Source organism: Leucoraja erinacea, chromosome 10 (genome assembly GCF_028641065.1).
Source record: "Leucoraja erinacea ecotype New England chromosome 10, Leri_hhj_1, whole genome shotgun sequence".
Taxonomy (NCBI): Eukaryota; Metazoa; Chordata; class Chondrichthyes; order Rajiformes; family Rajidae; genus Leucoraja; species Leucoraja erinaceus.
This window is the reverse complement of record NC_073386.1, coordinates 28,613,052-28,639,941: the sequence shown is the minus strand read 5'-3', so window position 1 is coordinate 28,639,941 and position 26,890 is coordinate 28,613,052. Positions and strand designations below refer to the sequence as shown.

Sequence of the window (26,890 nt, the reverse complement as noted above, 5' to 3'; positions counted from 1 at the left end):
ATATATACATATAATTCATAATTCAACCGCTATTTTTGTTTCAAATTCACTTCGGATGAAAATTGATGATTACGTTTATATATATTTAAAAATCCATTAGCAGTGCAACCTATCATTACAAAAACCTGTCGCGATTAGGTGTCCCACGTCCTTTTGGTAGAATGCCGTTACTTTCGAAATGAGAATGAATGATTTGATCTCGTCGAAGATGTGTTACACAACTGCAAGGGGTCGCAGTGAACAGCCACCGAGTTGTTCGTCAGGATTACCAAAAAAAAAACGAACAGCAAAATGAGATCCAAGTATCTCCAAATTACATCAAAATATGCGGGAGTTTGGGCAACGTTTGATGATTATAAGCAACTAACTATCGCTTGCCATAATTCAATTACCAAACTATTCAATTATTAGTTTATTAGTCGGTGTGAAAGCCTTTTCGAATGATGCTAAATTGCACACAATTTTATGGTTTATGAGTTCTTTTGGGGGATAAAAAAGTATGAATAAAATATTGTTCCTACTATATACAGAATATTGTAAAGTAGTCACCAATTGATTGTTGAGAATAAAGAAGTCCTGAGTTTTCCTCCTTGAATTCACCTCCGGTTCAGCCCACCGAGTCTGCTCCGACCACCCAGCATCCATTTGATGAATCTTTATTTCCCACATTCCCATCATCATTCCCCAGATTCTACCACTCACATAAACACATGGTGGACAATTTGTAGTGGCCAACTTGCAGGTCTTCTGTCTGAGCACCAGAGGAAATCCACGCAGTCAGGGAGAGAACGTGCAAACTTCACACAAGGAGCACCAGAGGTCAGGATTGAAGCCGCGTCGCTAGAACTGCAGTCGCTAGAAAAGCAATAAACAGTTCCACTAAATGCACCACATATGCCGCCCTGGTCTGGGATATCTAGAACCTCACTGGCCTTTCAGTTGTCTAAGATTGACTTTATCTTACAACCCCGAAGAGATTATTCTAAATTTTTCTAAAGGACTAACTCATTTCAATCCTCTGGACAATATCCCCTGGTATTATCTGGTTCGACAAAGTAGCTTCACCTGCACAATAAGCATAAGCCAATTAGCAGCAAAATTGCAGGGAATCAGGTATCTACCCTTCTTGTCCATGGCACTCTCTAGCTTCCATAGTTTACCCCTGTGCAAAACGAGGAAACATGAATATATACGATTTTGGAGCACATATATTTAAAAATAAAATGTTAGTTGAAAATATGGTAAGAATAAAGATAAAGTTAAAGATGACTTTACGTTTTGTGCCAACTGAGGCAACACACGTTCGTAGAACTCTTCTAAATGTAACGATGGTGTTTATACAGCAACACCGCACCCAAGTGTATAGTTTAAGTAAAAACTTCTACAGTTAAAAGGAGGTGGGAGGAAGAATTCTACCGCCCAAATCGCAGGGTCTCTATACTGCGGCTGCTATACAAATACGTGATATGTGTTGACTTTATTGAGAAAATTACTTTCGGAAAAAACTTGATTCTGAAATTATTGCAAGTTTCATCTTAATTGTTCGAGCAAATGAAGTGCATCGGTCCGCATCACCTCATCCAAGAGGAATCTTCTTGGATTGCTGGTCTTTTGGACCTAATTTTGGAATACATTTAAGCTTCTACCATTGTTTTGACAAAAAAGTACTCAGTATAACAGGGATTATTAAGATGATACAGAAATATCGCAACCGCGGTTGTGGTCATGTAAACACTCTATCATTATTTATACTCACGTACTCATACACAGGAGTTCACATAAACAAATCACCAGCCCTTACCCATCTAATTTTAAGAATTCTTTATTTTCGCACGTGGTAGTTATTTTTCGACAGTATACTTCAACCCCACCACCAATTTACCATTTCTTAATAAGCGATAAATGGCACATAATTCCAACAGGCGTCCCTATACAATTAACAGTGTTAAGGGGAAATGCATTCTTACTGACTTTCTTTCCTACTTGACTTTCCCCGAGTGCCTACCAAAAGCCACGAATAAAACGTTATATTTTCTGCTTGCCCAGCGAGGATAATTTATATTTATATTTAATATTTATATTTTCTGCAACATTTATACTTTCTTCAAAAACTTGCCATCTACCCCGTCAAGTTTGTAGAAACTGGATTTTCAGGGCCTTATTCAATCGGGTCTCTAATTGCGTACCTTCCTGTATTATGAATTGCACTGCGATATACTAGTTTTGTAGCAACATATGGCATTTTCTGAAAGTTGATCAGCAAATGGACAGGCCTTTGTAGTACAGTGGGTCCAATGTATAGACACTGTCACAAAGAAAATAAAGCAACTCGGCCACTGGGGACAAGTTAACCACCTGTGATGTTAACTCTTTTGGGTTTTAACTTAATCCAGTTTACTGACCTGCAATGCTGTTCCATTACACCGCTCCCCACCCCTACTATCTTTAATCATGTTTATTTTTTAACCCCAATGCACTCACTATTGTCTATCGATAATGTATCTGACCAACGGAAATATAACATGTTCATCATTTCTGATGAAGGTCTCGCGTGGCATGTATCCAGCTCTTATTTCTCATTTCACACGCGGATGCTCTTTAATTAGATTTAATTACAGGGATAATAGGTATATAAATACAAAAAAATCTGAAGATTCTGTGGCCGTTTAATAACTGCTCCAGCATTTTGAGCTTTGGGGCCAAGAGTTAGTTTATTCATCTAAATATTTACTCTGATGATTCCATTTCGCTCAGAAATAGAAGCTGTCACCCTAGCGCTTTGCGTTGCATCTGCTGCACTGACCAAAGTGTCAACTTTCTGGTGCGACGTGAAACCAAAATCGGTCCGCCTTCACCTGTGAAGTTAATTTAAAAAAAACATATATTTCAATAAACATAGCTAAATATGATTATCTTACTTTTACCACACAACTGGGCACCTGGAAGGATGCTGCGTGCAAATTGGCTGGCGCCAACCAAATGGTCCACCACGATTGAACATCAAAGATATTTTATTGGTCATATGGTCATACAGCACTTCTGAACAGGCAAAAGTCAGGAAAAGATGATCTTTTAAAGCCCGCTTTTACATACATACACCAGGACAATGGAACAAAATCACTTCAAATGTAAGCACATATAACATCGAATAATACATTCCTCAGCCCAATGCCTTGGATGAAGTGGTTACAGGAAAATTGACCAGACCACGTAGTAATCTGCACGTTATTATATTTTGTGGAACTGGAAAATCTATCTACCCTTTTCAACCAAAAGCCGTAGGACTAAATAAATTGTTGGAATTACAAGACTAATATTTAATTTTCCATTAATTAATTATCGGGGATTTTAGCGAATGTAGAGTCCATCAGCAATATTAAAACGACAGATAACCCATCGTCGACTTGAAACCTTAATTACTCCTCTCCCCAAAGGTTTCCAGGCCTGCTTGAGGATTACAGCCAAATTCCGTTTTAGTCAATATGTCGAGAAAATGCTGCAAGTGTTCAGTAAGTCCGTCAGTGTCTGTGGAGAAGAAAGACATTTCGGGTCAGAATTGAAGCGACAACGCTGTTTCTTTCTTCACCGATGTTGTATGATTTGCTGTACTTTTCTGGCACTCTCTGTTTTGTTTCCCCCCAGATTTCCAGTATCAACGGCATTCTCCTTGCTCGGTTCTGTTTTTATTTTAAACTATCTCTGCCCAGGCCGCGCAGCTTAATGTAGTAGTCATGTTAAAGTGGAAGTATAGGATGTTATGTGCGATTATGATGGCTCGCAAAGACCAACGGTTCTATGGACTTCCTTACATCGACGAACCCGTACGTGTATCAGCGTAGAAGATGTGTTTCTATTTTTATCTGGGTGTGCGTTAATCTCTGTATGTATGTACCTAAAATCAACACTAACACCAGTGCATATAAAGTACAAACAAGGATGTTGGAATTCTGAAATACTGCCAGGGAATATCCTCGGGTGATCAGGCAGCATCTGTGGAAAGATGAAAAAACAGCTGGTGGCATTCTGTTGCGAACAGATTGTCGTCAAAATGAAACATCGACTTTACCTTCGCAAAAACCACTGGGCGAGTGAATGGTTCCAGCACTTTTCCTTCGTAAAAGTGGATACAAAAATGTGAAATGTCTGTAGCTACTCGCCGTTTGTAAATGTGTGCCGTTGCGCTTATCCGTATGTGTAATTGGGCGTATCGTGTGCCTATCAGTACGTGTAAACCACTGCACCAGTGTGTCCCTGGAGTGTCTCTTCTGTTTTTTCTGTCCTCTTTGTTTATCCCATTTCGAGGCTTTTTTTTCCACGAAAGACCATTAAAAAGAACTGCCTTCTGTGGAGTGATTCATAGGGCAACTCTATGTATCGTTTGTATATGTCCACACTTCCATCAACTGGTTTCCTTCCGATGCGAAGTAGGAATGATCCCAATCGGGAACAGTATCTGAGGGTTAGACCCTTGTATTTTAGTAGCAGTGCCACGAACCCGAGGAATGGATTAAACCATGCTTTCTCGAATGAAACGGTTGACTGTGTGCGTGTGGTTCCTGCTTGGGAAAAAGTCACCAAATGTGCAGTGTGAGGGCAGAGATATTAACTAAATGACTGAAAGGTTTAACACGTGACCTTCTGCAATTACGGCAATTCAACCTGATCTTAGCTGAGATCTTCTCTTTGAGTAGCTGTAGTGATCTCAAGACAAAATCTTGCTCAAATAGAATAGATACGTTTCACGTATTAAAGCGGCACTACCGTGTTTTACCAAACTGCTCGACAGTTTAAGTCAGCCAGACCATTAGTTGGAACGAACGGACCAACCACCAAGCGTGGCAATAAACTTTGGATACACAGTGAGACGATTTTCTTTTCAGTGAACAAGAGAATTTTCCGACTATTTGCCTTTCGCGTTTTGACATCAGACAAAAAACGCGTTGGTGATTAAACTGCGAACAGATGTGATCTTAACTGATCATCTGTGCTTCCGCGTTTTCCTTCACTAAACTACTATCGTGGCTGTTAGTTTTGAAGTCTTCCAAAGCAAATCAGTCAAATACTTTAGATTTGCTGCAGTGCGGAACGGATTCTGCTATTCAGCGAGTTTACTTAAATGAAGAAACGATAATTCAAATTATCGATCCCATCCTTCCCTCTGCAATCTCTAAAATCATTTCATCTGGGTTTTTACTTATCAATAAAACCATCCACTCACCTAACACGTTTCTAAGATATTCGTTCGAACAAAATATAATGTGCTTTTTTGGTAATTCGGTAAGACACTGACCAGAAATTTACAAGAGCCCTTGGATAACAGGCGACAGATAGCACAATGGGCTAAGAGTTCGGCTGGCGACCGGAAGGTAGCCGGTTCAAATCCCGCTTGGAGTGCATACTGTCGTTGTGTCCTTGGGCAAGACACTTCACCCACCTTTGCCTGTAATGGAATGTAATTACGGCGGCAGGCGCGGGCACACCGCGACGCCCTGTGTCTCCCTTTCAAGGGAGATGCTAAAAATGCATTTCGTTGTCTCTGTACTGTACACTGACAATGACAATAAATTGAATCATTTCATTTCATTTCAAAAGTCTAGGTATGACCCATATAAAAGAACGAGAATCAAGCGTACATAACTCCTATTTGAACGCCACGGGAATCAGTTAAATATGTAATATTTCGCTTTTTCGCCTGAAGTACTTGCACACATTAGCAGAACCACAGTACCAGTAAATCAAATATCACTGAAGATATTCTGGACAGCTAGAACGAACACGTGGCCCACTTGTGATTATTTTTGCGGGACTGGTGCCACATCCAAAGCTCTCGTTGTTGCTGTGTTAAAAAGAGCAGTGGGATGAGTTTTGAGTTGTTTCAGGCCCAGAACCTTGCAATACATATATATTTATTTGTTATTTCTATATAATTCTTAGGGGATTGGACAGGCTAGATGCAAGAAAAAAATTCCCGATGTTGAGGGAGTGCATAATCAGGGGGTCACAGTTTAAGAATAAGCTGTTGGCCATTTAAGACTAACACGAGAAAGAAATGCACCCAGAACGTTGTGAATCTGTGGAATTCTCTTCCTTAGAAGTCAATGGAGGCCAATTCACTGGATATTTTCAAGAGAGCTATTCTTAGGGCTAACGGAATTAAGGGATAAGGGGATAATTTTCATGATCAGCCATGATCATATTGAATGGCGGTGCTGGCACGAAGGGCCGAATTGCCTACTCCTGCACCTATTTTCTATATATGTTTCTATGTGTATATGGATATATATTGGCACACGGTGTATTTTCCCTTCCTAGATTAATAATCTTTGGACCCCGAACACAGTTCACCACCTTAGTTTTTCTTAAAGCACGATGCAGGTACTTGGAAACAAACCTCATCTTTAAGTAACGAGTCATTTTGTTTCATCTTCACTCGGTGCGGACTTAAACAGATGCTACTTGCATCATTAAGTTACATCACAGGTTCAAATCTGCCTCTTCGCCGATATTAATCGTTCTATCTATCGGGGATATATCGGCGCAGTTTCTTTTAATAACCGCAATACCAGTTAAATGAAATGCTTTCTCGGGTTACGAAAGCTAATAGTACCGAACAACTCAAATCCCTCAACAGCCACCTTCACGCGTTCTCATCAGGGCGAGGTTCAACAACTGACAAACGCCAAATGTTCCCTGTGTTGTTTTGTTGAAGAGTGGAGTTGTTATCTCGCTCCAACACCCTTAATGGTCATTTTCCACAGGCCGGGGCCGTAATTCACAACACGTTCGGGCAAATGAACGTCGCTCGAACTCGCTGCACATCCAGCCCATGTATTTTGATTTACTGTTATTCCAGTTCATATATACACGCCGGTGTTTAATGTGTTAAAAAAAATGACTGTATAGTTGAGAATGGCAGAGGGACTGCGGTTATATCGTTAACTTTACAAAGTCAACATTTTTGTTGCAAAGACCCCGGCGTGGGACGGGAGAGGGGCGGAGGGGTGGGGGTGGCTGGGGGAAAGAGAAGGTGGGGAGCAGACCCAAAAGAGTTAAATAAATATTCCGAAAAATTAGTTTCACTGCCAACGAAAAATATTTAGGCTGCGCAGGGGAAAAAAGACGCGGTTTTACAGAAATAAACGCAATCCAATGGTTGAGGTCAAGAGTGCAAACTTTTTAAGACTAATGTTTATTTAGAAGAGTGATTGGTGTCTGCCTCGTTTTACTTGTGCCCCTGTGCCTGGATTCTAATAACTTTTCCAGATGGACTCGCAACAGCCAATGCAACAGCACGGTCTGCCAAGGGCCAGAGTAAACTCCTATCAATATCTATCACTAACCAGTTGTAGCACTCAAAAACGCATGTATCATTCTGCTCCCGACTCCCCTCCCAAAGAAACAGCAGTTGAGATTAAGTTCCTTGCGGAGAAAACAACGGAGCGATTTCTTAAAAAGAAAACATCCGATATCTGTAATTTACTGTTTGATTCCCCCCCCAGATTTATTCTTGCCTGAAAATTATAAGGTATTAAAACAACGTATTGGCAAGGGTATATCAAAGAAAGGCCCGCAGAATTGCCGGGCAACACCGAGGTCAAATTCATTTTTTCTGCCGAAATAAAACAAATAGAACTGCTTCTAACCCAAGCTTGCAAATTTTGTTGAATATAAAGCTCGAGGAACATAAATCGCCATTACCGCCTGTAAAAAACGTCGCTTCTTATTAAGTGAAAAGGACTCCTGGTGCTTCGACAGGGGAAAGTTCAATGTAAACTAATAAGTCATGTCATTCAAATATTGTGTAAAGTATCACCGACTTATTAAGCATATATACTTTCCGATTATTTTCATATCATGGTATGTTCCTAAATGCTTTTCTTTTTCCCCCCTTTTCTCCCAGATGACAACCGGCTGTGCTTTATTTTTAAATGCCCATGCTGAGATTTGCAGTCTTCCCCCTCTCCATTAGCCGCGCTTTCAATCCAGGACGGCTGCTCGATTCGGGTAGATCCAATGATTCATTTCTCCTCTGTCATTCTGCGCCGGCGGCCCAAGTACATTTTCGTTCGATGTTTTGTTTCTACATAATTCCTGGTGGAGACATTTATTTTTGTTTGTACAACTGGAAAAACCATCAGAATCTTTCTCGTCTTAGGAAAAAAAAATGACCACGGGGTCGAGGGTGTCCAGTTCTCTTTAACTTAGTAACGATTTACAATCACTTTTTCTAACAAAAAAAAACACAAACCGCCCATTACCTTTCTGCGGTTTCATTCTTTTGTGGACCGAGAATGAGAACTCGCTGAAAATATAAACGTTAGGCCGATGTTTGTGGGGTCCCCCACAAGGGAAGACTGCAATCTTTCGGGTTCACGCTCCGCTGGCGACCTCCCTCGGCTAGAGATTGCCCGCCTATACCACAGTTTAAATGTCACGATAAAAAATCCCCATTCGGTACTAGACTGGAAAAAAATAAGCGTGTTGCTGTGGGTCAAATGATTTTCATTCAATTAAACGTTTGCTGGAGGTAATTCTTCGTAACAAAAATATTACATCATGAGTCTGATGGCTTGGGTTGTTTTCCTTTCATGGGAAATAACATTGCAACATTCTCCTAAATAAATAAGGTCAAAGCGTTCACGAAACAGTCACAATGGACACAAGTTTGTTTCAAGATGCTTTGAACGTGTTGGTTTTAATTTATTCAAACGATTTGAAGTCGACATTTTAAATAAAAAGGTAAACAGGCAGCGGATCTTTTCTAAAGCTACGTTTACACAGCTGGTTCGTGGCCCAGAGATCGGGCGTGTGGAGTTAAATCTCCACCAAGAGCAACACTTGGCTCGCTGCCACTTTAAAGAACAACCAAACTGCCGGGTAATGCAAGCACCAAGGATTTTCAGTCCTTTAAATATGCAAATAAAAAACATTGGAAGGTGAGTCTTATCAATGGATGGCAATGGTGGTATGTTCTCCTCAGCTAGTTAATGTTGCCAGGTCCTCTGAAACTGCAATGGTGGCCTGCAAGCCATGATATTAACCTGCAGGTGTACCACTAACCCAATCACAATGTAGACAAGCAAGGCTGAGTTATTCCCCCATTATTTAACCTTTCACAGAACATCTCCAATGAGGTTCAATGGTTTAATGGTTTATTTGTTGTCATGTGTACCAGGTACAGTGAATTACATTTTTTTGCAGACAGCTCAGCAAGACTATCCCCGTACATAAGCACAATCCCCTGGTCAGTACATAATGCACAGAACAGTCCAATGAGTCCATATGCAAACGGTGCCAGTTGGCACCATTTTACAGTCCCACCTGCAGCTGGCCACAAGGGCCCATTGCAGCCGTCCCCTCCATCCAGTAGTCCATCACCACAACTGCCTCTGGTTCCTGGTGGAGTGGAATAATCAATAAGAGAAACTTTTCAAAGGAGACACACAACAATGCCGATGCCGGAATCTTGAGCACATTCTTCTGCTGGAGGAGCTAAGCAGGTCAGACAGCATCTTTGGAGGTAAGAATTGGGCTGGGACCTTCTTTTGACTGTTAGAGCAGAGGCTCGAAAGCTGGTAGAACGAAGTGAAGGAAAGGAGTGTGGCGCAAGAGCTGGCAGGTGATACCTGGATCCAGGCAAGGATGAGTTGCTTGGCAGGTGAGTCAAATGGGGGAGAGGAGTATGGAGATAATATCCAGGACTGGAGGTGATAAGTGGAGAATATAAAAGGATGCAAATGATGGGATCTGAAAGGAAAGGTAGGTGGAAAGTGAAATGAAGAACAAGATGGTGGAGAGCAGGGAATGGGGGAGAGGTGGAAGGAAAAAAAGGTGACCTGGAGTAGGAAGGGACAGTGGAGTTCCACTCAGGTGACTCCATGCTGCTCAGGAAATAAGTGGTTGTAGGTTGACACAACTTCATTAAGCACTTGTTCAGAATCATTCATAATGAAACCATTCACTAATGTCTAAGGGAATACCAAATCTGCAAAGCAAAGATCCTCTATAAATCTCTCGCCACTGTGCAACACTGACATTGACAATAAAGGTCCTTCATGAGACGTTGGAAAATATGGGCCATTTTTTATATCTTGAGAGGCACGTCTTAGTGAACTATCATGAAATTCATCTTCATCTTAAGTGCATCAGCACAGCATCTGGCTGTCTGGACAAAACAGTGCCTTAGGTCAAGACAGTACCTGGTACAAAGCTCACATTCTTTCTGATGGCATTGACGATCAGCTTCTTGTAAGCGTCAAAGAAAGCACTACCTGCAACAGGTACCTCAAAGTACAAGGAAGATAGCACCAAATCATTTACAAAAATTGCAGACTAAGTGAACTAACATCAGTATCCTTTCCCGGCATTGAGTCTCTCAGTACACTCAGCTAGCCCTGTTGGGCAGGTCACATTATATGACACCAATATCCCTAAATAAGCATTTTGTTCTAAACTTTATCAAAACATAAGAGTACTAGAAGAACAGAGGAAATATTTCCAGGATCTTCTCAAAGCCTGATTTCAAAAGTGTAACATCCCTACCAATTCATATTACTTCTTAAAATAGTGAATGAGCATTCAAGATTGCAGAAAGATCTTTAGTCTGAATGTCAAGAACACATAGAACCCCAGCATGAATGACAGAAAGAGCCCATCACCTTCCAAACTACCAAAACCTTCACCCTAGTAAGCTCCTTCTGCCCGAACTGTGGTAGAATCTGTGGTTCCTACATTGATCTCATTTAACTCCTCAGGATCCACTGGAGACAAGGCATCATCAGCCCCTGCTGAAAAAGAAGAAAATAAGACAAAAAGAAGATGAAAAGAAGAAAAGAAGAAGAAAAAGAAAAGGAGAAGGATGAGGAAATGGAAGAAGAAGAGGTAGAAATACTTAATCTTACTAACTTTGAGGGAAGGGTTGTTGGCTTGACATCATTTTACTAACTTTCCATCTCCTACTTGTACTTCATCCCGTCATTGTTCGAGATCTAACTCATGATCCACCTCTGCAAATTTGTAAATGGAGACCATGCAGAATTTGGCCGCATGGTCATGAGTATATAGGGAGTGTAGAAAAGTGTTGAGAATTATCACAGGGGATGTTTTGTCACTTTCTCTTATTGATTATGACCCATGGATCAGGAAGTCAATGATCCAGTTGCAAAGGGAGTTTCTGGGGATTATGATGTCGATGTTTGATCTTTTTGAATGGTCTGTAGGAAGGTCTCAAATAGTTAATAATGACCCCACACTTAGTGTAAAAATTTGTGAAATTAGAACAGTTGCCCAATTTGCTCTTTTCATTTAATCAATGGAAAATTTGGGTGATGAGCAAAATGAACAGTTAACTCATATAATTATTTATGCAGCAGCAACTTTGAAACCTCCATCAATATTTCTGAATGAGGTTAACAAAAACAAAATTTCACTACAGTTAAAATATATATTACTTATATTCATCTTATATTACAATTTATATAACCTAACAACCTGACCAGGCATCTGTCCTATTAAAGCATATTCATCAGTACAATTTCACTTAGCATCTAGTTCAGCCTTTCATCTTATTGGTAATTTATCAGCTCTTTACAAAAGCCACACTGGGAATATTAACTGGGAAACAGCACACTATTTTGTCTATTGTAAAGAGTACAAGTGTTCAAATTGTTTAGCTGGTGTTTTTTTTGTAGAACAAATTTCTCTTCCATGTATGCACAAAAAGAGACAGCATGTAACATTATTAAATAGGTAACTTCCCACAGTTGTATATACACATATCATGTACATTCTCTTCAAAGTAAACTGAAACAGAAATACAATGTTCTCATTTTGATTTTGTCTTATCATTGGTTAAAGAAAAGGAACAGTAATTATCATCTGTAGTTAATCAACATAGAAACACCTTTAGGTACTACAATGGCTTCTGAAGAAATATTTGACTAGATTTGATATTTAGGAATATTTTAGGAAATGTTGGCGATTAATGCTGAGATGATCTAATCTTCTCTTGGATATAGATTTTGCCCAAGAAAAGGGGCAAGGTATCCTGCCTTATGCTCTGTTTAAATATAAACAAATCAATAGAAGCCCAACAATTAATATTGAAAATCCTTTTCTTTTTACCTTGATCGTATTCCACGTTCAAGTAAATGGCAGTGAAATGTTCTTCTGCAAGACTATGTTTGAACTTTGAATAAAATGAAACTCTAAAGATCCGCTTATCCCACAATGATTGGCACGATGCATTGTATGGTACTTGATGAGAAGGCTTAAGCTTTCTTTTGTCTGAGAACATTTAAAGAGTATAATGTGAGGGAACCCGGGCTGCACAATTTGAATTTAGTTTGCTCCGCCAATGATACAACCTCTTGAAATTCGGCAGATTTAAGGACCTATAGGAACTATTCAAGTACAGGTTCTTTTATTTTGTAGTTAATAACAGGGTGAAGTAATTGAAAATCTGAATTGGGACAACGCATGCTAGACAGAGCTGCTGTGCATTATTAGCCTAATAGCACATGAGTCTCCACATTATATCTGAAACGTGTGAAATCTGCAGGATTTCAGACTATAATTACACACCGAAGACTAATCAGTCAAATAAAACATTCAATCTAGTATATATAAAACACTCTCCTTTGTACCTTTGAAGTGCTTAAAAAATTACAGAGGTAAAATCCCAGGTTAGAAAGGTTATGGAAACTGGAATACACTGTATAAAATAAAATATATAAATCAATAGCCTTAAAATGTTGTTGATTCCTCAATCCAAAGCAATTTGCCTTACACCAGAGTTCACTTTGATATTGTGCAAAAAAGGACAAATATGTGGACATAAAACATTTCTGAAAGTAAGCATGCAGCTCACAGCAGGCAGTGAAGAAAGCTAATGAATGGCATGTTGGCATTCATAACAAGAGGAGTTAAGTATAGGAGCAAAGAGGTCCTTCTGCAGTTGTACAGGGCTCTAGTGAGACCACACCTGGAGTATTGTGTGCAGGTTTGGGCTCAGAATTTGAGGAAGGATATTCTTGCTATTGAGTTAATTCCCTGGATGGCGGGACTGTCATTTCTCTGGATACTTTCAAGAGAGAGTTAAAGATAGTGGGGTCAAAGGATATGGGGAGAAGGCAGGAACGGGGTGCTGATTGTGGATGATCAGCCATGATCACTGTGAATGGTGGTGCTGGCTCGAAGGGCCGAATCACCTACTCCTGCACCTATTGTCTATTGGTCTATTGTCTAATAATTTTCACTTTGCTTTCACCTTCACTCATTACTGTGTGGAAAGATAACAATTATCACTTCAAACCTGGAACCCTTCATCGCAACTTTTGATGAAAGGCGCTGGTACTGAAACCTCAAACCCTGTTTCTCTTTCTGAAGAGACAGCCTGACCTGCTGAATGTTTCCAACATTCCAGCTTTTATTCCAGATTTCCAGAATCTGCCCCCAGCTTTTTTATTTCTGTTTTTGAACTAGCTGGGCTTTGTGGTACAAACATTAATTGTCCAAAAAATTATCCGAGATTTCCCTTTGTAAAAAGTTTTTAATTGAAATAATCACTACGTTTCGCTGTGTTTTCATTATGAGTTTTATAAAAACAAATTTGCAAGTATAAAGAAGTTTAGTTTTAGTTTTGGTTTCAGTTTTAGCTTTGGAGATACAGAGTGGAAACTGGCCTTTTGGCCCACCGAGTCTACGCTGTCCCTCGATCACCTGAACATTAGACCTCTGTTATCCCACTTAATATACCCATCTAAAAGTTAAGGCTTCAGTATAGATTTCTGGAAGTCCCTACATTCCACCTCAACATTCGTAGAACAGACCTCTAAATCCTATTCCTCTTGTTTTTGAATCTCTCCCTGGTTTATTCCTCTAGTTCCATGTCAGGGTAAATTACTGTCCTTAACTTTTATGCTTTTGAGTTCACCAAATTTAATGGCCATTTATTAATCTGTCAAAAATGCATTGCTTTGTTTTAATTAATGTTCTTAAGATGTGACCATAGGCTGGGAAGCCAATGATTTAATACCTATCTCTAACTTCCTTTGGAAATAAATTAACACATCTTCAACAATGCAGGGTCAAATCCTGCAAGCATTTATCCAACAACATTGGACCATTTCTAGAAGGTGGCTCAATCAAGAGAATGGCTTCAGTTCCCTGGTGAAACCCCTGGTGAAAGTATTCCCCCAATGTTGGGTGTATATCTGCTCAGAGGACTTGGCTCTGCTCTCTGCCAACAACAGTGGGAACACTTTCACCAGAAGAACTGTAGCCATTCAACAAGATGGCTTCTTGATGAACTATCTTTTTCAACAACTGCAATCCACTGTTGTTGGGTAGCACATTGGATTTAGATTCTGTGAAGATGAAGGGGTTATGATTTATTTCTTATTCAGGGTGGCGTGCAAATTAAAGGGGAACCTGCATAGTTGTAGCCTTCCTATATGCTTGCTTCTCCTGTTCATCCTGCTGGTTGAGGTCGTAGATGATGGAGTTGCAAAGCATATAATTGCAGTACACTTTATGGATGATGCACATTCCACAACCAGGTTGTGCAAATGGTGGATAGATTGATTATTGAGGGTGGTGGAATGTATGCCAATTATGCCCTCTTGTTTTGTCATGGATGATATTGTGGTTCTTGAGTATTGTTGATGTTTTACTCATCTGGACAACTGGGAACATTCAATTACAGTCTAGTTTGTGCCTTAAAGATGGTGCAATGCCTTGGGGGAATCAGGAGGTGGGTAATATGTTGTAAGATACCAGAGGACTGGCATCTGCTCCTGTAGCCACAATATATATATATATATGTTGGAAGGAACTACAGGTGCTGGTTTAAACCAAAGATAGGTACAAAATGCTGGAGCAACTCAGCGGGACAGGCAGCATCTCTGCAGAGAAGGAACGGGTAACGCTTCTTCAGACTGTGGGTCACGGGAAAGTGAAACGAGAGATATAAACGGTGATGTAGACAGATATAGAACAGATGAATGAAAGATATGCCAAAAAGTAATGATGATAAAGGAAACTGGCCATTATAAGTGTTTGCTAGGTGAGAACAAGAAGCTGGTGTGACTTGGGTGGGGTGGGGATGGAGAGAGAGGGAATTCAGAGGTTACTTGAAGTTAGAGAAATCAATATTCACACTATTATATGTGTTGGTCCATTTGAGTTTCTGTTCAGTGTGTTCAGATGTCGGTGTGGTACACTTGGTGATACTAATGTCATTGGCTGTCAAAGGTGCATGGTTAGATTTACTCTTGTTGGAGATGGACATGACTAATTATTATTAACTGACCACAGAACAACCATTGCCTTCATGCAAGATCTGTTGACATGTAGGCATGAATTGATTAATTTTATGAGGAGCTGCAAGTTAAATTTAACATTCTGGAATCATTAGTGAATACCCCACCTCTGTCTTCATGAGGGAAGGAAGGACATTAATAAAGAGGCTGTAGATGATTGAGGCAAGGTTAGTGCCTTAATGAATTCCTGCATTGATATTCTGTTGCCAGATAATTAGCACCAACATACACAAAATATCTTCCTTTGTGCAAGATATAACTCCAACAATGGGATAGTTTTCCTCAATGCCCGTTGCTGAGTTTTAATAAGGTTCCTTGGTAGTACACGTTGTCAAGTCTTGTCTTGATGTCAACAACCTCTCTACGTCTCTTTACTTCTTTAAGAAGTCCCATAAATCAAGCCTTTGGTTTTCTGCCCTAATATTTTTTTACATAACTGTGGGTCGGCTTTGTGCTTGAAAACTTTTCTGTGAAGAACCATGGGGGAGCATTGCACAAGTGGGACACAGGGTAGAAAGGATGGGGTGGTTCAACCCAACTGTATCAATATTGAATTCTCCAATTTGTGGTAACTACTTAACTCTCCCCATCTCCCTTCTTCTCCTATGTACAGGTGAGGAGGATTATTGGACGGAGATGAAAAGACAGAAGGTATACCCCTATGTTCTCCTGTGTACACCCCGCCTTCTTTCCCCCTGTTCCACTCCCCTGTGACCCACCTGTGCTCCACCTGGACTCCCACATATTTCCCCGCTCCCCTCCCTTTCCACCTACATTCCATCCTCTAGCTTCACAATTTGCAACTCTTCAATCCTTTCATCCTCTACCTTCTGTCTTTTCATCTCCGTCCAGCCATCTGCCTATCCAATAATCCTCCTCATCTGTCTTAGCCTTTAGTGCCTCCTCTTTTCTAGCTCCCCACCCCCTCTAAAATAAGTCTGAAGGGTCTCGACTGGAAACATTGCATATCCTTGTTCTCATGAGATGCTGCCTGACCAGCACTGTGGGTTCTTTATATTATGTGCGTGATATGAACATATATATGCTATAGGACTTTTCCACAACTGTCTAACTGCGGATTTAAACCCAGGGTCTCTCTGGTCTTCTCCTTTTCTTAGCATTCTCACAGTTTTTGTATTTGTCCAACCCCTGTTGAATTTATCAAAATGTATCACCCCATACTTGTTAGGATTATATTCTATCTGTCAGCATCGCTCAATTTTCTATCTATATATCCAGCTGTAGATTTAGAAAACCTTTCTCTCTAAACACAACACAAACTTACGTGTCATCCACATGTTAAATTCCATTCACTTTCTTTTCTCAAGTAGTTGACATACATTTGATGTTATTTTCAGTAGATTTGGCTGTAATTTCGATTTGCAAAAACAACTCAAATGTTGCAGACACCAATAAATTATCATAATTAATTCAACCCTGTTAATCTTTTGATGTATCCTCTAGCAGTTGAATGAATAGCTCAGGAAACAACGATAATAATTCTAAAGGGATATTTTATCAACTTGCCATGCAATGTAACACTGGTATTGTGGATCATTTGCCCATTCTAAAATAAACTGATTTTAATTTCTCCTGGAATTAGTAGAAATGAAGATTGAGCAGATGAAGATTGGGGGTCAAATGAAGGTAAATAATGTTGAGAAGATAATTTTGTAGTTTTTTACCAGATCCTTGCACCATCCTACAAAGGCTTCTGTTCGGGAAGCCTATGGCTTCAATAAAGCCAGCTTTGATTTTAGCTAACATATGAAATTGCAAAGCTTAAAGTACATTTATGGATGGAGGATTTAGTAAGCCCTAGGTGTTCTGTTCTCCCAGAGTGAGGAGAAAGTTTACATTGTGTAAAAAGTAAAGATAACTTTGGACTAAAAAAGCTATGGAACTGAAACAACCATGTCACAACTGACCTTTGAATTTTGAGACATGAGGATTAGAATATAAGAAAAAGTGACATGAATTCTATTGGCATTGGCAAAATTGCAGCATTAATAGTATGCATTGTTGTAAAGTAATAGCGTTAACTTGCCCGTTAAGTTACAGTCAGTTTACAAGTTAGAACATTTTAGTTTGAGAGAAGACTAAAAAAGAAGACGGTTTAGTAATAATTTTAGTATCATTTAACTGCAAACATTTGCCAAGAAGTAGACCACACAAGAACACGTCCAGTAAAATGAATAATGCTCCAACACTGACATAGTTCATTGACAGCAGAAACGCTGGGTGGCTTGATTTCTTCAGAAAACATGAAAAACGTAATTAAAAAAATCATTACCTGCTGTGCATTTCCAATGCTTCCTTTTGCAAATAAAGCCAGTCCTTTTTCCTGGTTGCAATACTCTACTTATGTTATGGTTTTGTACAGCATATGCTAAATAAAATCTGATTATTGCCACCTGTACAACTGTCTAATTAACTCAGCAGTTGATGTACTTAGTAACACATACAAATTATTGTATATTTCCATTTCCTCCAAATAGAAGAACTAAGACATACTTCCCATCCTGAAAATATATTGTAGTCTATTTATCATTGCTGGGTCTACAGTCCCTGGGATTCCCTTGCAATTGCATCAGATAGGAAAGCCTTCACTAGAAGGACTGTAGCAGTTCAAGAAGGGCAAATATGGTTGAACCATCAATGATGGTTTGTAATGATATTCACATTATATAAATGAATAAGTAAAAGAATGCATCATTCTCAATCTGGGGCATCCCATGGAGGCTTATACTTAAAGTTGACTGTAGGCTGTACAGTGGCGCAGCAGTAGGGCTGCTGCCTTACAGCGCCAGAGACCTAGGTCTGATCCGGACTACATGTGCTCTCTGTATGTACTTCCTGTGACCACGTGGGCTTTTTCCAGGTGCTCTGGTTCCCTCCCACATCCCAAAGATGTGCATGTTTGCAGGTTAATTGGCTTCTGCCAATTGCCCCTAGTGTGTAGGATAGAAACACATACAAGGATACATAAACATAGGATCGGCACGGACTCAGGGCCAGTTTCCATGGTGTATCTCTGAACTACACTTGAAGTGCTACTCATATAATATAGTAAACATGGCAGCTAATTCACATGTTATAGTGATAACATAAACAACAATATGATATGTCAGATGTGGGTGGAAGGTTAAGTATTGACCATGATACAGGTTAAGTATTGACTGATTCAGATTCCGTACTCTTCTTTTTATAGGATATTAGATTAAGTGGGACTCGTTGGGTCCCAGCTTTTCACACGGGAGGGCTGGTTCCCCAATGCAATGTTCCACCTCTCCGCCAATTCCAATACACACACAGGCTCACACAGGCTCACACAGGCACGTACAGGCACGCACACACACACACACACACACACACACACACCCACACACACACACACACACTCACACACACACACACACACACACACACACACACACACACACACACACACACACACACACACACACACACACACACACACACACACACACACACACACACACACACACACACACACACACACACACACACACACACACACACACACACTCATACACACACACACACACTCACACTCACACTCACACTCACACTCACACTCTCCAAAATCCACCCGTTCACCATTTCAGTTGATGGCTCACCCATACCCACCTCCTCCCATGTCAAAAGTCTCGGCATCATTCTGGACAGTACACTTTCCTTTGGCCCCCACATCAGCAATATCACACGCTCTGCATACTTTCATCTCCGCAAAATCTCCAGACTCCGCCCCTCCCTCGCCAAAGACAATACAAAAGTCCTCATCCACGCTCTGGTCACATCCCGCATCGATTACTGCAACGCCCTCCTCACTTGCACCTCCAATAAACTTCTTCATCGCCTCCAATGCATTCAGAACTCTGCAGCCGGGATCATCACCTGCACCAGATCATCGGACCACATCACACCCCCATCCTCACTCAGCTCGGATTAACTACAAGATTTTACTGCTGACCTTCAAAGCCCTACACCACCTTGCTCCCCAATACCTCTCTGACCTGCTGCTACCATACACTCCTTCCCGGTCACTTTGTTCCTCCTCAGCTGCAATTTTAACTGTCCCCACGTTTAGACTCAGCACCATGGGTGCCAGAGCCTTCAGCTGCTCTGCCCCACGTCTCTGGAATACTCTCCCACCTCCCATCCGTCACCTGGACACTATCGATCAATTCAAATCACAACTCAAAACACACCTGTTTAGATTAGCATACCCGACATAACTTCCACCATGTTCACCCTGATTTTAATGACTTAAAATGTTTTGTGTATTTTTTGTTTTTTTTGTTTTTTGTTTTTAATCAACTTGATTTTAATATTGATAAATGTATTGCGATTTTATGTCCTGTAAGGTGTCCTTGGGTGTCCAGAAAGGCACCAGCAAATAAAATGCATTATTATTATTATTACACACACATACACTCACACACATACACTCACTCACACACTCACACAAACACTCACACACACACACAGCCACACACATATACACATACACACACGCACGCACATACACTCACTCACACACACACATACACACATACACACACATATACACACTAACACACACCCACACACACACACAGACTCACACACACACACACACACACACACTCACACACATACACATACACTCACACTCACACACACACACACACACACATACACACACACACACACACACACACACACACACACACACACACAGACACACACACACACACACACACACACACACACACACACACAGGCACAGGCTTTATAGTCCTGCCCCCCCCCCCCCTCACACCCCGGGGACAAACTTAATTGCGGTGATTGACAGGCGAGAGGACCAATCAGCTGATCTCAAGGTTTTTTAAACACTCATAACTTTTTCATTTTTCATCGATGGGAAAAATCCTCAGGGCTGGCTCAGCGGAGGAGGACTGTGAGTAAGATGGCCAAAAATCAGTGATACAGGGTAGCATTTTTTCTAAAATCAATATACAGCGCAGACGGGACAGGATTGTACATTTACCTGGGCAGGCAGGCAGTTGTCGGTGAAATGTATAACTAATTTATAACTAATTTATCAGATGGTTCCTCTAACTATGCAGCACATTTTTAGGACTACAATGGAACACTGGATTAAATATAATAGAAATCCTTCCACCACATTTTTGCTTTTCAGTGGTGCCTACATGAATGTAGAGATAAAAGTAAAAATCTGTGGTACTTAATTACTAACTCAATTCAATGGTAAAACAAGAAAGATTAACATATTGACCATATTAGTTATTCTTATTTATTTAGTAACAGGATCTTGTGTGTGTTCAGAAAGTCCAGCATCTATTGGCAATGACTAATCAGCAGCTGGGCCATTTTGGAGACCAGTCAACAATCAACCACATTGATGGTTCTGGCATTACCAGTAGATCAAACAGGGTAAGGAAGTCACATCTCTGTGTGTGGACATTCGTGAATCAGGTGGGTCCTAATAACAACCCAGCAGTTTTGTTGTCATAGTCACTGATACCAGCTTTCTATTTGTGATGATAATTACTTGAATTTAAACTTGGTGAGTGCCATGGGGGGGGATACATCCCATTCCAGTGAATGAATAGTCCTTGTCTCAGGAGACTAGTCCAATATTATACCCGCAATTATACTGTATTGTACAAAACCATATTTGTTGGAGAAGGCATGATGTACACTGTCATTAATAACACATCCTGGAGTTTCGTTCTTTGAAGAGTTCCAAAGTTGCTAAAATAAAGTGACAATTGGCTTATGTTTAAGGAACAAGTATATGAACTGCAATACATACTGGACCAATGTTAAACACAAAAGGGAAAGTGATGTTGCCCTGGTCTTTAAAATAAGTTACGGATACGGTTAGATCCATAGAGGAGTTACATAAAATGGCTGTGCAACATTGGAAACCTCACAATCGGGAGCAGTTTAGATTTCAACATAGGACAAAACACTAGGTAAAAGAGTAAGAAAGAACGTGAGAGTAAACTTGAGCAAATAAAGTAACATTGTTGGGAATATAAAAAGGACTGCTAATGCTTCTGCGGAAAATGAAAAAAAAAAATGATTAGTGTAGATCAGGACAACTACAGTCACAAGAGAGATACTTCATCAGGGAGAATGGAGAAATGAATGAACAATTATCCAAATACTTTGTTGCTTTCAAAGATGAAAATGCAAATAATATTTCAGAAATGTTACATTTGTAGTCGCAAGAGTTTGGAAGAATGAGATGGGTTCTAATGCATGAATTCTATCAGGACTGATCAGACTGGTCATAGGAAGGATGCTTCCCTTGGTGCCAGTATCTAGAATGATGGGTCACAGTTGAGTGGACACGATAAGAGATTCAGGACTGAAGTGAGGAGAAATGTCTTCACACAAAGAAGGATGAATGATTAGAAATCAGGATGTAAGTGGGCTCTAGAAGCCAAGCCAATGAATATATTTAAGAAATATATTTCTACATGCGAATCAAGGAGAATGGGAACAGGAATAATGACACATGCGTAGCCTTGATGGTGTTAAATGGCGGAACAGGCGCTAATGGCAAAATCATCTATTTCTGTTAATTTTGTCTTTTTTCCAGTGATTGGAAACTCGGCGTCTCAACTGGGGACTGAATGGAAGAATTCCACAAAGCAGTGATCTGTAATTTCATGGAGAACATGATGTGAGCAGCAAATACAATATTCTATGTGAAGAAGTGCAGGTAATTCATTTATTTACATGAAGATTTTTTTTTGAAAAATATACTCTCTAGAATTTAGGTGATTGAGAGGGGATCTTATAGAAACTTACAAAATTCTTAAGGGGTTGGACAGGCTAGATGCAGGAAGATTGTTCCCGATGTTGGGGAAGTCCAGGACAAGGGGTCACAGCTTAAGGATAAGGGGGAAATCCTTTAAAACCGAGATGAGGAGAACTTTTTTCACACAGAGAGTGGTGAATCTCTGGAACTCTCTGCCACAGAGGGTAGTTGAGGCCAGTTCATTGGCTATATTTAAGAGGGAGTTAGATGTGGCCCTTGTGGCCAAGGGGATCAGAGGGTATGGAGAGAAGGCAGGTACGGGATACTGAGTTGGATGATCAGCCATGATCATATTGAATGGCGGTGCAGGCTCGAAGGGCCGAATGGCCTACTCCTGCACCTAATTTCTATGTTTCTATGTTTCTATGAAGCCTTTGGATGGTGAGGATGTAAAATTAGACATGAAATTATATTTAATCTCCTAAATGTGCTAAATGTTGTTTATTTTAGTTTAAAAATTGTTTTAAAATCTAACTTTTCGACATGATTCATTATAACTTTTGGAAGCATCTTTGCATTTAACTATTTTAAGATCATGAGCACTTCTGACATTTTAATTCCAATTGTAACATCTGCATATTTTTTGGAAATTTTGTGAAATTATTTGACATTTACAGCTGTAAATTTTGTATCTTGTTGCCACACACTTGCACTTTCAGCTCTTTTGTCATTTAGTTTCTCCTGACCCTTCCCCTATCAATAGTTCTTCCCATTTGCTCCCTTTTCCTACTTCACATTTTCTTGACATCTTAAAACTTGTTTCTTTTCTATTTCCAATTTTGATGAAATGATCTGAAGCATTGACTTGGTTTCTCTCTCCACTGACATGTTCTGGTCTGCATTATCTTCAGATTTCCAACATCTGCAGTTTTTTTGCCCTGGTATTAATAGCCACTATTTGCATTTCCTGACCACTGACAAGGCCTCGATGGCAGGAATCACACTGAGGGTCCACCTACCGACCAAGAAAAAGACATGGACAGCCCTTGAGATAGAATAATTATCCATAACTATAGCACTATAGCTTTTCCATTAACTGATGCAGTTGCCAAATTCCAGTCAATTGCCTTGGTCCATTTATTTTGAAAATGTTTTTGTTAAGTGGAAAGTTATTGAAAATCCCTGTTGGCTTTGGCTTTGTTGAAAACTACTGCCATAATTATTCAGCAGATGAAAAGCGAAGTTTAAATGTCATCTGGATGCTGCCTGATTTACAATTGTGTTTGTCTGGGACTATATTTTAGTCTGCTCTGACCACAATTAATCTGATTACATTTGAATTGTGTTAGAAATAAAATGCAGTATTGAGATAAAAGGAAAAGACTAGGCCACGTTTCCCCCCCCCAAAATATAACAGGATTTAATTTCCACAAATATTGCTGAGTGTCCTCTGCACTCACTAGAGGCTAGTCAAAAGGGTGAAATATAGGGACAAAAGTGAACATTATTGCTTAAGGTAGAGCATGATATTGGATCTTTTCCTCTCTGTCTTTGCGCACGACAGATTGTGATCCAGTCTCATTCGTTCATGGACCTCTTTCTAGATTTTCCTTATTATAATTACATCAGCCCTTGCCCTGAGCCAAGCTTTTGAGAAACAAGCCAAATCCAGTCAACTCATTTTATAGGCTGGTTCAGAATATTTATTAAATTGGGTCTGTTTCAGGAAACTTATTTTTTCAAAAAAAAAAATTCTTATCTTATCTGGTTCAAATTAAAGAGTTCATCGAAGTCTTTGGAGAATACGTCAGTGCAAAGATTTTATGCAGATAATGGGGAAAAACAATTACAGACAAGAATGTTATGTTCAATATAGTTCAATGTATCAGCCCTAATTATGTGTTATTTTCTTATTATTTTCAGACAGAGAAGCAAAACCAACTGCTGTAAAGTCCAGAAGCAAAATATAACAGATGCTGGGCATAAAACAGAAAATGCTGGAAAACATAGGAATCTGAGAAAATAACAAAATCAATGCAGGGGTGGACGATCTGGTCTCTTCAACCCACTCCAGCATTAAATATCTTGGCACTGTCTTTCCATACCTATTTGTTAACTCTTTTAATATCCAAACATCTATCAATCAGTGTTGATTTTCACAGCCCCCTGGGTAGTGAACTCCAAAAATCCCTTTGGTGAAGAAATGTAGTTTAGTTTAGTTTAGAGATACAGTGCAGAAACAGGCCCTTTGGCCCACCGAGTCTGTGCTGGCGAGCGATCCCTGTACACTAGCACTATCCTACACACTAGGGACAATTTATAATTTTACCAAAGCCAATTAACCAACAAACCTGTACACCTTTGGAATGTGCGAGGAAACCAGACCACCCAGAGAAAACCAACTTGGTCACGGGGAGAATGTATAAACTCCATCCAGACAGCACCAATAATAAGGATCGAACCAGTCTCCGGCAATGCAAGGCAGCAGCTCCACTGCTGCGGCACGATGCTGACCCTAAATTTCTCTGAAGTAAATGTCTAATCCCTTATATTTTGACTGTGAGGGATACTGAACAGGTCAGGCAGGGTCCCTTTGTTAGTCCCTTTGCATCAAATCATATCTAGTGGTTAAAGTCTATCAAAGTTTAATTACAACTTTACGTTGCCACCCTCCAATCTCAAAGACATCATGACAAATAATAAAGCAGAAAGAATATTTGAATTGACCTAATATTTTGGAATATCAAACAAATATTCTCCAAGGCAAGAAGTTGAGATTCTCTTACTAGAATGAGGTAATGAGAATGATTAATTTTGGACAAAAATGTAGCATGGTATTGCTCGGCTTAATTCTGTACATGGAATAATTAGTTACCTTCATTAACACAGCACATCCTGACTAATTTTGTTTCAGTATTTGCTACCAGTAGATGACTGAATTGTGTTAGATTGAGGAAGGGAAAATCATGAAAATTCAACTACCATTTCAATGGACGAATGACACAAAAAGCTGGAATAACTCAGCGGGCCAGGGAGCATCTCAGGAGAGAAGGAATGGGTGATGTTTCAAGTCGTGCTGTCTGAAGAAGGGTCTCGATCCAAAACATCATACATTCCTTCTCTGCAAAGATGCTGCCTGTCCTGCTGAGTTACTCCAGCTCTTTGTGTCTATCTTCAGTTTAAATCAGCATCTGCATCTGCAGTTCCTTCTTACCATTTCCATGGGATTGGTTTGAATAAATTTACTCAGGATTTACATCCTGATTTATTGTCAACAGAAACAAAAGCATTTTTAGAAGGTACTGATCTATCTGAGATGATAATCTCCAAAACAATATATTAACCAAAAAAAACAAATCTGCCAAATTTCACATTTACAATCATATATTCTACATTCTTTTCATTCACTTTTAATTTTATGTTCTATACATTTCACTTATTCATTTCATATATTGATCATGTATTGAGCATTCTATTCATTCTCCTTATTTCCTTATTATTCAGTGGTCTAGCAACCCTGTCATGAGTATATTCATCATCTCTCTATTGGCTTGCCAGAAAGCTACAGAACAACAACCTTACTAGCTTCTGGAAAGAGGTCAAAGTAATGAATAACAATGAAACACCCCTACCGTCTGACATTGAAGGCGTAAGCCTGAATTCATCTGTATTCCTATGTTTTATTGATGCGTCCAAGGCATTTGATAGAATTACTCATGAACAATTGCTTGTAAAATTGCTAGATAGAGGTGTCCCTAACTTTTTAGTGAGAATTTTAGTGTTTTGGTATGCCCATCAAACGTTTCTGGTTAAATGGGACAATGTTGTATCTGCTCCATTCTGTGTTAGTAACGGAGTGCGGCAAGGAGGAATTTTGTCTCCTATTTTTTTAATGTTTATATGGATGAATTATCAAATCAGTTAAATAGGTTAAAAACAGGCTGTCTTGTGGGCAACACTATTGTTAATCATCTTATGTATGCAGACGACCTGGTCCTGCTCTGTCCATATAGTGCTGGGCTGCAGCAGATGTTGAAGGTGTGCTCTCAGTATGGCCTTGATTACGACATAAAGTATAACGCTAAGAAAAGCCGCATAATGATAGTTAGAAGCGCTGAGGACAGGAAATCAACTTTTCCGAACTTTTATTTGTCAGACAGTCCTCTAACTGTGTGTGAGGAAATTAAATACCTAGGTCATGTCATATCCGATGACTGGACGGATGACAAAGACCTCTACCGACAGCACTGTAAAATTTATTTTCAAGCTAACATACTTATAAGGAAGTTTTCTATGTGCTCTGACTCTGTGAAGTGTTCCTTGTTCAGAACCTATATCACACCGTTATGTACTGCTCAATTGTGGTCTAACTATAAGAAAAACAGTATGCAGAGGCTCAAGGTGGCATACAATGATGCAATGAGGTTGCTGCTTCGTGTCCCTAGGTGGCATAGTGCCAGTCAATTGTTTGTGTCCACTAGAGTGCCAACCTGTGAGGCACTCTTAAGACAGCTGATGTTTAGTTTTATGTGTCGCCTGGACAAGTCAGAGAACCACATAATTGAAGCCCTAGTCAGCCCTCTGAAAAGCTGCTATAGATTCACTTCTAGGCTAAGATGGCATTGGTGCAATAGCTTGTATATCTTATAGGCTAATATGCAATTTTTAATGTATTTTTTGTATCTCCTTATACTGTATGATGTGTTATATGGACCTGTGTCTGAAATAAAGCTTTTATATATTATATATTATATATTGGCCCTGAGATGTT

General features: G+C 39.8%; 1 long non-coding RNA gene across 2 annotated transcripts in view; it reads right to left on the bottom strand.

The window, feature by feature from the left end:
• Nucleotides 1–2,993: 2,993 nt before the first annotated feature.
• Nucleotides 2,994–26,890, bottom strand: part of LOC129700960 (uncharacterized) — a 45,869-nt gene continuing 21,972 nt past the window's right edge. For both annotated transcript variants that reach the window (XR_008724130.1, XR_008724129.1), the window contains one exon: nt 2,994–3,525. This is a non-coding gene — a long non-coding RNA (uncharacterized LOC129700960). The remainder of the gene's footprint in view (nt 3,526–26,890) is intronic.